The sequence below is a fragment of the Rhagoletis pomonella genome, unplaced genomic scaffold (genome assembly GCF_013731165.1).
Source record: "Rhagoletis pomonella isolate Grant_MI unplaced genomic scaffold, Rhpom_1.0 Rhpom_scaffold_00005, whole genome shotgun sequence".
NCBI lineage: Eukaryota > Metazoa > Arthropoda > Insecta > Diptera > Tephritidae > Rhagoletis > Rhagoletis pomonella.
Window position 1 is genome coordinate 20,801,132 of NW_023458559.1, and position 14,383 is coordinate 20,815,514.

Here is a 14,383-nt window from a genome sequence, read left to right on the forward strand (position 1 = left end):
AAAAAAAACACAAAAGACCGGCGACGATAAAACTGCATACCCAAAATTGTCCTAAAAATTCAGAGTAAAAAGTTCGAAATTTAGACGATTTTTTTTTTAATTTTTATAAATGTTGGATATAGCTTGAATCCTTGATTTGTATGGGTTTGGTTAAAAATACAATATTCTTACACGAAAAAAAAATTTACTTGAAGAACATTGTAATATGTATTAGAAAAATACCAAGCGGCTGTTTGAGTCAATGTATTTGTCTATAATAGAAGTTTTTTCAAATGATGATGCTTCGTTGTTGCCTTAGGTTTCATCATTTTCGCTTTCGGTTAAGAAAAACCGAGAAGATGCCATTAATATGATCTCAAATACCATATCATTAGTTAAATACAAAGTTCATTACTAAATAATTTTAATTTTTATAAAAATAACTAAAAAAATTTAACAAAACTATAACTTTTGTTAAAATAATTTAAAAAAAAGTTATGGGTACATATTTTCCAGATTTGGTAGATTTTTTTCAAGTGGATGGTAAATATTTATTTTCGGAAGTGGCAACCCTGGTCTTATTGCTCAAAGGGAAATGAAATAAAGGAAATTTGTGTTATTTCACATTCAAATGGGGAAATAACACAAATTTGCGTTATTGCCGTTGGCGTTTGTGAAATTAAGTTACGAATAATGGTAAGACTCAACCTATGAAAAGCGCGTTTTTAGACCTTAAGTCCAGATTTGAGGGGGTATTCAAAATTCTAAGTATGCATATTTTTTGTGCTTCAATAGATCTATAACTTTAGCAGTCCCTCAGTGTTATAATCCCGACGAAATCCTTAACGGTTGCGCCGGGAGGGGAACGGTACATGACGGTAAGAAGTTTAGTTTGGGTTAAAGTCTCACACTGAGGGGGTTTGGCTTTCGATGCTTCCTCCTCGTAAAATATCGACGAATAGTTTTATATCAACTTTTGTGAACTTCTGTTTATGTGTTTTTGTACAACATACCTATATTGGTTACAATAATTTTAAGCTTTAGTAAATAATTTTTTAGTAAGTGGTGGTTATTGGTTTTGAATTTTTTTTTGCATAGGAGGGCCCCCTCGGCATATTAATAGAATGTTTTGCACACACGAGTCCTTTGCATAATATGCAGGTTTTCCTTGTTGGGCGGATATAGAACATTTGCCCTTTGTTTTTATTCTGCCCGCACTGTCACGTTCTTCCTTGCTCCTAAATACTGCAACATCCATTATCCTCAAAGGACCGCCATTTATTGCTTCAATGACGTTGCGTGTAGAGAGTATTCTGGTTATTCGATTATTAGTATAGCTCTCACTTATATTTCAGATTTCGCCAGTTGCTTGATGAAGGAGCATCCTAGTCGGATTTTAGAGGCCTTCAGGCAAGGCGAATTTATACAAGGTGGTGTTACTGGCGAATTTAGATTACAAAAACGACAACCACATGTACTTTGTATTGTGGGTGTTATGTCAGATCTAAATTCGCTCCAAAGTATACATGTATTTTGTTTTTTGCTTTTGATGGGTGTGCTGGCAAATCAGTAAAAGCAAAAACAAAATACATGTAATGCGAAGAAATCAGCTGATTTTACAACACCACCTTATATAAATTCGCCTTGCCTTCAGGTGTGAGCAATTCTCGACGTAAATTTTGTACATAGTAAGGACAGCCACATCCCGAATATTATAAGAAAATGCCAAAGGCCGCTACTTAGTGCAGCGAAATAAGATACAGCGGATTCGCAGATTTGTTCATGTGTATTAAGGGACATAAGCGCTCCAGCTCTGAAAGTATTATCCGCGGCTCAGGATGCTGGTAACAGGGGAAGATGAAAGCCTCCACTGCGTTAGAAAACCGGATGGAGAAGGACTTGGCTTCCGTTGGCATTTCTAATTGTCGTCAGTTTGCACAGAACGATTGGCGTGCTGTTTTGGACTTGGCCAAAATCACCTTAGGCGATTACAGCGCCAATAAAGAAGAAGACGTAACTGCAATATGCAGATTTTGAGCTGACGTCCGGAAGCTGCACGGTTTGTAATGCGTTGCTCTATTTTAAGTTTTATGCTAATCGATAGTTTCTGCAAGAAAATTAATTCGAATGCTTGTCGGTTATCGCTTGACGTGAAGGAACAGCTTTCAGAAACAATCGCTTTAATATTTTAAGTGCTAGGCATCCAAACAGTGTGCCTGGAATGAGACAATGAAACTTGACTCTACATAGAAGAAAAGGAGTACACTTCCAAAAATATTGTATTCTACTTATTAAAAGTTTTAATGTACTTTGCATTGTCTTTTGGATTTTAACTGTTAAAGAAATGGGACGAAAATAACTTATGTGAATTTATATGCATGAGCTTGCAATTTTTGTCTCGCTTTCTTTTTTATTTTAACATTGTTTTAGTTTAGTAATCTAGTTTTGCACACAACATTAAGCAATGCAGGCAAAACAAAAACAGAAATAATAATTTTTACACTAAAACAATGGTTTTGTTTTTGTATTGAGGGCGCTAGTAACAGCAGTCGCAACGACAACGGTATATGCAACATTATGTTGCATGCAAACATAAACGTACATGAAATTAGGAACAGCATGGCTAGCAAGACATCGGGGCCGCTGAATGCAACGTGTGTACTTGTAGAAACAGCACGTATGTACATTAAGCTGTATCACGACATATGAAAGAAAAAAGCAAGGAATGAAACCGATTCAAAATAACGTTCCGGTTTGGGTTTCGGTTTTGCCAAGTGTTTCGGTTTTGGTTTCGTTCTTCAAAATTTATTTCGGTTTTGGTTTCGGTTTCGTTCCGGTTTCGGTTTTTCACAGAAATTTTGTTGATATTATTTAAATCACAATGTCTTAAACGTTGAGGAAAGAAAATCGAAAATTACAGTTCACTGATAATATCAACACTAGGTTCTTTCCCTAACAATCCGCACCGGATTTGGTAATTAGAGAATAAGAGAAACATTTTCTTTCAAAAATGGAACAAAGTTCAGAAGTACGGAAACGCATAAACCCACATTTCGTGCCCACAAGTCGAGAAACAGCTTATTCACGTTGTTCTTGTTTTTGTCACTTATACCATGTTCTGACCGACATCGGAAACATGTTTTCGTTGCTAAAACTGGTTTTCGACCTAAAACTTGTGTTTACGTCCATATAAAATCTGTTAAACGAAAACCAGTTTTCGCTGAAAACTACTTGAAAACTCACTTTCCACTCATTCCAATCGGTGTCTTCACTAGTTTTTTTCGATTATTTATCGAAGTGGAAGTCATATTTTAACATCTTTAATACGCCATTTCGGATTTATTGTTAATTGCCTGGCCAAAGCAAAATAAGAATGAAAGTTAAAGGTTGTAAATGAAAAGAAAATGAAGGAAAAATGTTTTGGTTGTCAGTCAGAACATGGTATTAAATGCAAACACTTGGAAATTGAATTTTGGTTTCACAAATTTGATTTTAAGTACATAGATTGAAAATACATCAACAGGCCATTCACTTTTCCTTAAAAGCACCAAGTAAATGCAGGCAACATGTAAACACAATACAGCTGATATGCACTTTGACACTTTATCAATTTTTACTCGAAGAAAATTTCGGGCTGTTTCGGGCAGGAAGAAGAATACACTTACGATCGAATACGCTCGAATTTTGGCTCTCTATTACCCATTTTGTTGAGTACAGGCATGATTTCTGGGCTATTTTGGGCACACGCGGGATCTCGCATTGCGTACGGGAAAGAAACTACTTAAATATAATTAATCGATTATCGATTCACAACAACAAAGTCATCAGCAGATTTTTGCGAAAAGTTACCTTGCCATACTTATTTACTACTTAACAAGAATTTTAGCAAAATGTTGCTGATTTTGGTTAAATAAATCATTTATTTCAAAGAAATTTTTATTAATTATTTTTGTAAATTTCTGGAAACCGATTGAAACCTGTGATTGAAATGGTTTCGGTATCGTTCCTTTTCAGGTCAAGATAACGGTTACGGTTTCGGTTTCGGTTTTGAAAAACGAAACGGTTTTAAACGGTTACGGTTTCGGTTTGGGTTTCGGTTTCATTCCTTGGAAAAAAGTTTATCGTGTCGAGTTTTATTTAAACACTTATGTATGTTGAAAAAAAAATGTTGGGTCTAACAATTTTTTTTAGACACTCGCTAAAAACCATAAATCGCGGTTTTTGTTATAACTCTCTTATTTGATATTTGATTTTATGTTGCCGATAAGGTCTCGCTCGGGACTATAATTAGCCATTAATCAATTGCGCTTTTAAAAACCATGTTGATTTATACCTTTACTAATTAAAAATAAAATTCTAAAATGAGTGAAGTTATAAATCAAAGCGGTTTTTCGAAAAAATTTTTTAGTGGGATATCAAATAATTAGCGGGTGCCCTAAAAACTTGTATACTCAAAATTTCCATATAAGCACATAAGTATTCAAATAAAACTGACACACGCTAAACTCTTTTACGTGATACGCCTTAATGTACATATCTATTTAAGTAGTAACTCGTATGTTATAAATTAGGTCAATATGTAAGGTGTGAGTACAACAAAATCATTAAGCTGTTACAATTTGCAAGGGGGCAAGTGGTTTTCAGTAATTGTTAAAGTTACAACAAATGCTTCATGAAAATGGCTCGGGAGTGAATCTCTTAAGGGACTAAATGTGGAATAACACAAACGGCAATAACGCAACATTTGCTTGATTTCACTTTTAAATGGGAAATAATACCAAAATCTGAGTTTTGCTTTATTTCCAACAAAGGTTGGAAATAAAACAAATTTTGTCTTATTTCCCATTGCTTATTTATACTATTTGTACCAAAAACAGTTTACTGACCAGAAGGAAAAAGAACTTTGTTTATTCCAAAAATACAATTAAACAAAAAATATGACATAATTCATATGAAAGTAATATTCACAAAATATTTTTACTTATGAAAACTATAGCAAAATATAGGAAAAGAGTCGTCTTTAATAACTGCTCAGCAAATTGGACATAGCCCTTTTGCATGAATTTTATCTGCATGCTTTTTTAAATGTGTTGAAAATATTGCTGTAAATCCTTAAAATGTTTGCATGGAACCATGGCGCAATAAACAGGTGAAGTTATAAAACAGCTTTCTCGCTTTATTTTCTGTCATTCGGCTGTCTTGTAGTCAAATTTTAAAAGCAAATTTTAAAATAAGGCAGTGTCAAAATCTTTCTTCTCGCTCTAAGTACTTCACCTGGTATAATTCCGCCATGGAATGGAACAAACAAAAGTTGCCGTTCCTGTTCGCAGCATATAACACCAGTGATCGGACTTCTACCACATTGTGGTAGATCTGCCACTTTTTAGAGCTTCTACCACATCTACCACACAAGGTCTTAAATCTACCACATATTCGCATTTTTGAGTAGTTTTATTTTTGCTCGACATAATTTTCTTAATTTTAAGCGAAAAAATTGTCCAACACTAATTACTATGAACAGGCAGAATGGGATTATAAAATAAACTGTGAAATACTAAATTTTCTCAATATTAATTTTTTCTAGAGGAAACGTGGTTTTATTTATTTATTTATTTATTACGACTCTTCGAGCCTAGATCAACCCTTAAAGAATATTATTGCATTAGTTAAAATAAAAATAAATGTAAAAAAGAAAAAAAGAAAAAAGTTACATTGCAATATTTTAGATATAAATATGTTAAATTAAAAAATTTTAGATTACAATATCCTTAATTGAATAGAAATATGTACCATAAATCCACCCAATCATAGAATCTATCTGATACTTAAAGATTTGGCGTACTCATATAGCCTTTTTTTGAATAGGTTAATATCACAATTTTTCACACTTTCTGGCAATTCATTAAAGCATTTTAGCCCCTTGTAAAAAAGACTATTTTTTTCAGACTCGGTTTTATAGTTCGGTAACTTAAAATCATTTCGCTGTCTTGTATTCCGGTTATGAACCTCGTAGTTAAATTTGATACTTGTTCGCAGATAATCGGGTAAATTTCCGTTTTTTATGTTGTAAATAAATTTCATAGTATGAAAAAAAATTTGTTGTTTTACACTCATCCAATTAAAACTTATAAGCATATCTATTATTGGAGTATCATACCGTTTGCGTAATATAAAACGCACAGCTTTATTCTGCATTTTTTGCAGCTTTTCAATTTGAGAATCTTTCATTATAAAGAAAATTGTAGAGCAGTAGATAAAATGAGGCTCAACTATTGATCTGTATACTTTTACTTTATAGTGGCTACTCAAATTTTTACAAGTTCTCTGCATGTACCACAGTTTTGTTGCTATTTTACTAATTGTATAATCAATATGCGAATCAAATTTTAATTTGCTGTCTATTCGGATACCCAGGTATTTAATTGTATTAACGTTTTCAATTTCGGTATTATTTATTTTAATGGGTTCAAGATCCGTAATATTTTTCTTGTAATTACCATATATTGTGTTAAATTGCAAAATATATGATTTATAAAAATAATTAATAGCGAAAATGTTAAAAAACGGAGATTTTTGTGAAAGTATTAGCAAATTTCAGTGCATCTAAAGTTTCTAAAGCCTTGTTTACTTATACTTGAGAATTGTCAAAATCGGCAAATCCCAAGTAGCGGTTTCTGGAACGTGCCACATTTGTTCGCTGATGTGATAAAAGGAAAAGTTGGCAGCACTCCGCACGGTTGCAGAAATCTTTCAAAATATGTTCGAAAAATATCTTGATATGGAAGGAACTGCTTTACACGTTCAAGGAAAAAGTTGCCAAAACTCAAGGCAATTTTTAGCAACTTCAATCTTGCACTTTATTATACTAAAATTAAGTTTTTTAGATTCTAATTAAAATGTTTGCAATTTATGTGAAACCTTGCAGAATTTTTTTAATTTTTGTACAAAGTTTGATCCAAAACCTGAGATCTACCACATTTTTTTGAAATGTACCACATTTCTTTCGAGATTCTACCACACAATTTTTTTTTTTTAAGTCCGATCACTGTATAACACAGAGAATATTGTTTTGAATTTTATTCTCAGTTAAAATTTCCGCATTATCATCACTTGTTTCACCATATCCGAAATGTGGATTACGTTTACGAAGACGAAGCGAACATGCGGTACGAAATAGTGATGTAAAAATATGTAAAATTTTACCCACTCTCAGACTTCTAAATTTGAACGTATACTCGGTACAAGCAGGTGGGATGAATGGCGCAATAAACAGGTGAAGTAATAAAACAGCTTTCTCGCTCTATTCTCTGACACTCTGCTGTCTAATATGCACATTTTATAGGCATGTTTCCGAATAAGGCTGTGTCAAAATAATTGTTCTCACTCTAATATTACTTCACCTGATATAATTCACTATGGGTGGGGTGCATGCAATATCTAACACCATACGCAATAATTCCCATTACTTGAACATTAAAAAGCAGTTTCAGAAGTGAACTAGTGTTATTTTATTATTATTATTCTTTATAAATAGTTATAATGACAGCAGTGCATAATTGGGAAAGGAGGGGAAGGGGGCGGGGGACGCGAGCGCGACGTTCACCGAGGCGCGGCGCGTGGTGGCGCGGGGCGGCGAGCGAACGCGGACCGCCGCGACCCTAGGCACTTTCAAAATTGTATACTTACAAATCCGTCCATATAACTTGTTCATGTACTACTTTTTGTCAAATGTAACTGGGTGATTACCTACATATGTGCACTATTTTGCTTTATTACTCAAATTGTTAAGTTTAAAAGTTGGTCTTATTGCTCAACGAGAAATGAAATACAGCAAATTTGTGTTATTTCACATTAAATTGGGAAATAACACAAATTAGCGTTATTGCCGTTTGTGTTATTTCCCCTTCCCACCTAATATCCGAATTTTATCCGTATATCCATATGTACATACATTGATAGTAGCAAAGCTATTTTTATACCCGAGCGCACTTGTGCACAAGGGTATTATAACTTTGTTCACATAACGGTTGTTTGTAACAGGCAAAACGAATCGAGATAGATATAGACAAATGTATACATAAATGATCAGGATGAAAAGAGAAATCGATTAAGCGGTGACTGTCTGTCCGTCCGTCCGTCCGTCTGTCCGTCTGTGCACACGATAACTCGTGTAAAAATTGAGATATCTTAACGAAACTTGGTATGTGCACTTCTTTCGGGCGTAGGACGGATGGTATTGAAAATGGGCAAAATCGGACAATAACCACGCCTACCTCCCATATAACGGTAATTTTCAGAAATACAAAAACTGCGATATTTTAGTAACTACTGAAGATAATCAACTCAAAATTGATATTTATAATAAATTTTAGACGAAAAATAAGAATATTAACATTTTTTTTAAAATGGGCGTAGCCACGCCCACTTATGGTTACATGTGTATATCTTGGTAACCGCTGCATCAATTTATTCCAAACTTTGCACAGTTGTTGGCCTTGATACAGCATACTAAATGGCCGAAAATTTTAAAAATTGGACAATAACCACGCCCGCTTCCCATATAACGGTAATTTTCAGAAATACGAATACTGCGATATTTTAGTAACTACTGAAGATTATTCACTCAAAATTGATATTTACAATAAGTTTTAGACGAAAAATAAGAATATTATAAATTTTTGGAAAATGGGCGTAGCCACGCCCAGTTATGTTTACATGTGTATATCTTGGTAACCGCTGCACCAATTTCTTCCAAACTTGGCACAGTTGTTAACCTTGGTATAACATACGAAATGGCCGAAAATTTTTAAAATAGGACAATAATCCCATATAACGGTAATTTAGAGAAATACGAAATCTTCGATAAATCAGTAATTATTGAAGCTAATTTATTCAAAATTGATGCTTGCAACAATTCGTTACCAAGAAATACGTTTAGGATACAATTTTGAAAAATGGGCGTGGCACCGCCCACTTATGATCACATATATGTATCTCGGTAACCGTTCTACCAATTTGTACCAAACTCGGTGTGGTTATTGTACTTGCCACATAGAAGCAAAACGTTGAAACTTATTGAAATCGAACTAAAATTACGGCCGCTTTTCATATAACAGTAAATTTCAGATATGCTTGAAACTTCAATATTTCGAAATTTAAGGACGCTAATTTACTCAAAATGGATACACCTCGGTTTACCATGTAGCGGTAGCTTTCGGAAAGGTGAAAAACATATATTTAATACTTGCGCCGGGTATTTAATGTTCGGCTCCGCCCGAACTTAGACTTTTTTACTTGTTTTTAGTGATTTAGTAACATTTGTAAAAAATTACAATTTATTTTTATTCCGCTTAACTAAGCCAGTCGTGCTTTTCCTTTTACACTCTAACGAAAAAGGCGAGTGAAGCTGGCAATAACGTATGTATATATGTATGTATGTACGTGATGCAAAGCCTTATAAATATATTATAGTACTCAAGCCTTAATTTATTGGGCAGGGGCCTTAATTTATCACATTCGCAAATATGAACAATTATCTTAAACGTGAACTCCCTTGATCTTAATTAGTAAGAATCATAGGCTCTATGCGAAAAAATGAAGGCTGTATGTATATGATGTATGTATGTATATGACGAGAAAATTCAAGATTTCACCTGATAGCCTATTTCCACCACAGGCTTAAAACCAGTCGAGAGCTTAAGTAAGTTGCAAGAATTTTAAAATGGGGTGATCGGCAAGGTTTATTTCTTAATTTTTCCTTTTTTCCTTTCGTTTGATCGTAGTTAATAAGAGGAATTACCACCATTCTAGTTGTAATCTTCTTTTTCCAATAGGAATAACCTGCAGTTAAGGCATGGTTGACACTGTCTTCACAGAAAATAAACAATAGGCGTGTTTTACTTGACGCGAAATTTAAGCTATTAGCTTATTTTGTATGGACTCCTTAGCCAATATAGTTAATAGCTTAATTTTCTCGTCAAATAAAACACGCCTAATCTTATCTTCGAGATACTAATCTACGTCTAACATCACAAAAGTACCCCATTATTTTCAAACACATCCGTTAGTAGTGATAGCACGATACGAGTACCGAGTACTGAATATCGATACTTTTCTCGAACACTGAGTAATATCGAAAACTCGATACTTTTTGACAAGTACTGACTAAGTATCGCAAATTCCAAAAAGTATCGACTGGTTGAAACCTTGTTTTAAGTAAAATGTTTTCTAAAATTACATAAAAATTCCGTTCTTTCAATTACATTAAAAAATTACCCAATAAACATTCGAAAATGTTCCTCGATATCCAGTATGAATGTCGAGAAAATCAACATAACGCAAAAAACAAAAAATTTGAGAAAATGGCTTTAAATTTTGAATTAACATCCCGGACGGCAACTCTCTAGACAAAACTCTAATTCTATCTAGACCGTGGCTAGATCTCTGTAGCTGAGGTTTTATCCGAAAGTGCCAAGGATAATCTACTCCGGCGCTTAATAAGTTTTTAACAATACTCTCGCCCAATAGTATCTGGACAAGCCCTAGCATATAAAAATTAATCAGAGATAATCACTTTTGAACAAATTTCGTTAACAACGGTTATCTCTCGTAGTGCCCAGACTGGCAGTACCACGCACTATCTTAACTTGGGCAACCAGTTCATGTGCTAGTTAGAATTTATCTAGTACGTTTACGTTGGCAGCGCCAGGAGAGTATGGCTGCAGTCCAAAACGTCAAAATACAAACCATCAGTCTCTTTTATTTCTAAACCTCAGTAGATTGAATTGCAAATGTGCGCAACCAAGCTTAGATGCTAGTTTTCAACTAGGTTGCGCAAGTTAGACTTTTTCTCCAAGTGCGGTTTAGAAATAAAAGACACTGATGCTTTGCATTTTTTAATGCACCCTATCTTTCATGCGAAAGCTTTAAAAGAGTAATCTGGACGGGAACAGGATTGGTTGTCCTGAAACATGTTTATCTTCTAAGAGCCTGGACGGGCCCCAGAATAATAGTTTCCCTTTTAGGAAATCACTTTTGTTTTTGGGAAAATTTCCTTAATTGAGATACTTTTTACCAGTCCTGGACTGTCTGTATCCTACAAAATCCCACTTGGAGAAGCCAGTCCTGTTGCTGGAAACTTTTTTCTCACAAATCGCCATGACAATCTCAGGAAAGTGACAGCCTTACAATAATAAACTAGCAGGGCACTGGGTATTTTCTCCAAAGCTAAACTTTCTGTATTAGAGGTTAGACTGGCTGTAGCATGGAAGAACTCATGCGAGCTTTTCATTTTTACTGGAGAGCTTCTCTCGAAAAAAGTGGTCTCTCTTAGTTCCCGAACTGGGTCTAATACTCAACACCTTAACTTGGGCAACTGATCCTGGTAATGGCTACATATACCTGACAATGACTTCCTTGTCACCACCAAGACCAGCTCTGGCAAGCAGCTGCGATACATATGTTTTCCAACCTTAAATCATCTTTAACAGGAATTGCCCTGACTCATATGCTAGATATGAGAGTACATTATGCTCTTGAAAGATTCTGTCAGCAATGGTTATCTCTCACAGTGTCTTGGACGGCGTTAGCAGACAATTTCTAGTGGCAGCACCAGGATATAACCTAGCATACGGAAACCTGAGAAGGGTGACCTTGACGGGAGCAGAGTAGCTTTTTCTCGAACAGATTTAACTTCTTACAGCCTGGACTGGCTTTAGCATGGGAATTTCGAACTTAGATAATTACTTCTGGGCTTGGGCTGTCTGGCTTTGTCTGACAAGAGTTTCCTTAATACCGCGAGGACAAACTTTGGCAAGCGACAACCTATTATGGTGCTGGGTTTGATCTCTAAACCTAAATCTTATACAACGGAACTTGAAACGGCTCTAGCGGGCATGTAAGAAAAAGCCGGCGAAATTATCTATCGACACTTGACAGAAGTTGTTCCATTTTTTCCCTAGGTGCAATATTTCTGTTATTATATTCTACAATGAAAATGATTAAATTTAAAGAAAACCAAGAAAACGAGACCCTCGTCTCACCTTCGGCTCGATAACTTGGCCATTATGTAGCATAGCGGAGCTTTCGTTATCCAATTTGCTGTACATTCATTGTAAATTTGAAATCTAGCCCATTCTCGAAGAAAACTTTTATGAAAGAGAGCTTATCTCTCCTTTAGAGAATAGGCTTCACCACATTTGTTTCGCGTTTTCTACAGTTGCATTTATTCTTCAAAGTAAAGTGATCTATAAATATACGCGTCAAACACTTATAAAATATTTGCTTTTAAAAACTTTAAATAAGCCTTTTATATAAAAATCTATTTTACCCCTGTAGAGGTAAACTTATTGCAAATTTACTTGAAAAACTCCTTTTGAAATGCTTGTTAGATCAGATTTGAGCTACTAAAGAGTGTCCATTGAATTTACAAAATAGAAGCAAAGCAATCTCGTTTTTATTCGCTTTTCTCGATTGCTTTAAAAATACTTTGAAGCAGGGTTGTGGCAAATATTCGCATTCGCACTCGAAACCGCGGAGCTTCCGCATTAATTTTAACATTCCCATTCGCTTTCGAATTCGCAATAATCAATGCGGAGCTTTTGCGAATGAGAATGTTGCGAAAGTGCACCGATAAAATGTATTTTTGGCAAACAAAATGACAAATTGTAGCCAATATTTTTTGCCTGTGGTCGTTGGAGTATTTGTGGTCTGGTCAAATGTCATATTTAGCAACTTTGATAAAAATGTCTTTAAACTTATTATTTCTTAAGCTATATAATCGAGCAGTTATACAATTTCCCACTTCTATTTGACCTTTGACGTACGTCAAAGAGAACACAGTCCTTTTAATAATATATATTTTTGGTTTTCTCGTCTTTAAATACTTGCATTTCTTTCTTTACTATGATTTTTTTTGGACCAATCTTAAAAAACTACTCGACATAAAAGAAGAACGTGTGCACTGTAATTTTGAATCAAATTGTCGTGATTTTCTCTTGATGTTACATATCGTCATCTGAAATACAAAAGGACGTAACAAACATCGTCGCAGAAATACAAAAAGTCATAACTAATAAAAAGTTCAAAATTCAGTTTTTGATTGATATGGTGGATTTCATCGAATTTCAATTCCCACATCAGTTATGGAGTTGTTAGTCTTTTTGCATTTCAGGTGACGATATATTCCTTTCAATCATTTCAAATGTGGCTCTTTGGAAAATTTATTTTAAGGAAAAATTTTAAAAACAGTAATTTTGTTTACTTATCGGGCAATATTTTTTCATAGATAAATATGTATGTATATTGGATCCTTGCCTAAAGGCCTGTGCGGTAAAACTCTCCCCCTACGTCTCCCTTCTTTGCTATTTAAAGTGAAAGATTAAGCTCCTACAATAGGGATTTCCAGCAGAAATCTTCAATATTTAGCTATAAAGAAAATCTATGCTGAAAAATTTTAAAAGCTATAGGTCCGAGCTTTAATTGGGTAACTATCTGAAACCCTCATCACTCGTGATTCCAATAATTCAAATTATTATAAAAAAACGGGGTGCTTTAAAAAAAAAACCAATATTCTGATCCGATTCGGCTGGCAGCCAGGATCTTAAAAACAGAATTTTGTTCAAAATTTTCATTCCTGGTAAATAATAATTTATTTTCCATATCCTATCTAGCTCGCTATAAGCACAAATTCTTCAAACCAGTCGCAGTATTGAGGATGCGATGAGGAGTGTCAGGAAGCTGCAGAGCAAAAAGATGCCGCCTACAGGGCCACGCTGAGATCGGGCGCAACGCGCGCTATGTGGGACCGCTATAGGGATCTGAAGAGGGAAGCGAGACGTATTTGCCGCAATAAGAAGAGAGAGGCCGAAATACGTGAGTGCGAAGTGCTTGAAATGCTGGCCGACAGAAAGAATGCCCGAAAATTTTACCAGAGAGTTGGGCGACTTACGGAAGCTTTAAAGACCGGGGCGTACTCGTGTAAGAACAATAATGGCGACCTAGTAACTAATGTCCAGAGCGTACTTAAATTATAGAGGGAACACTTTTCCGCCCTACTAAATGGTAGCAGCACGGAAAGTTGTGGAGAAGAAGAACCCGAGCTCGCAGTCGATGATGACGGGTCGACGTTCCGCCTGACTATGATGAGGTACGTATAGCAATAACGCGGCTGAAAAACAACAAAGCCGCTGGAGCTGACAGCCTGCCAGCTGAGCTATTCAAGTACGGCGGCGAGGAGTTGATAACGTGCATGCATCAACTCTTGTGCAGAATATGGTCAGATGAACGTATGCCCGACGACTGGAATTTAAGTGTGCTCTGCCCAATCCACAAGAAAGCTGACCCCGCCATTCGCGCCAACCACCGCGGAATCAGCCTTCTAAGCATAGGTTACAAGGTCTTATCG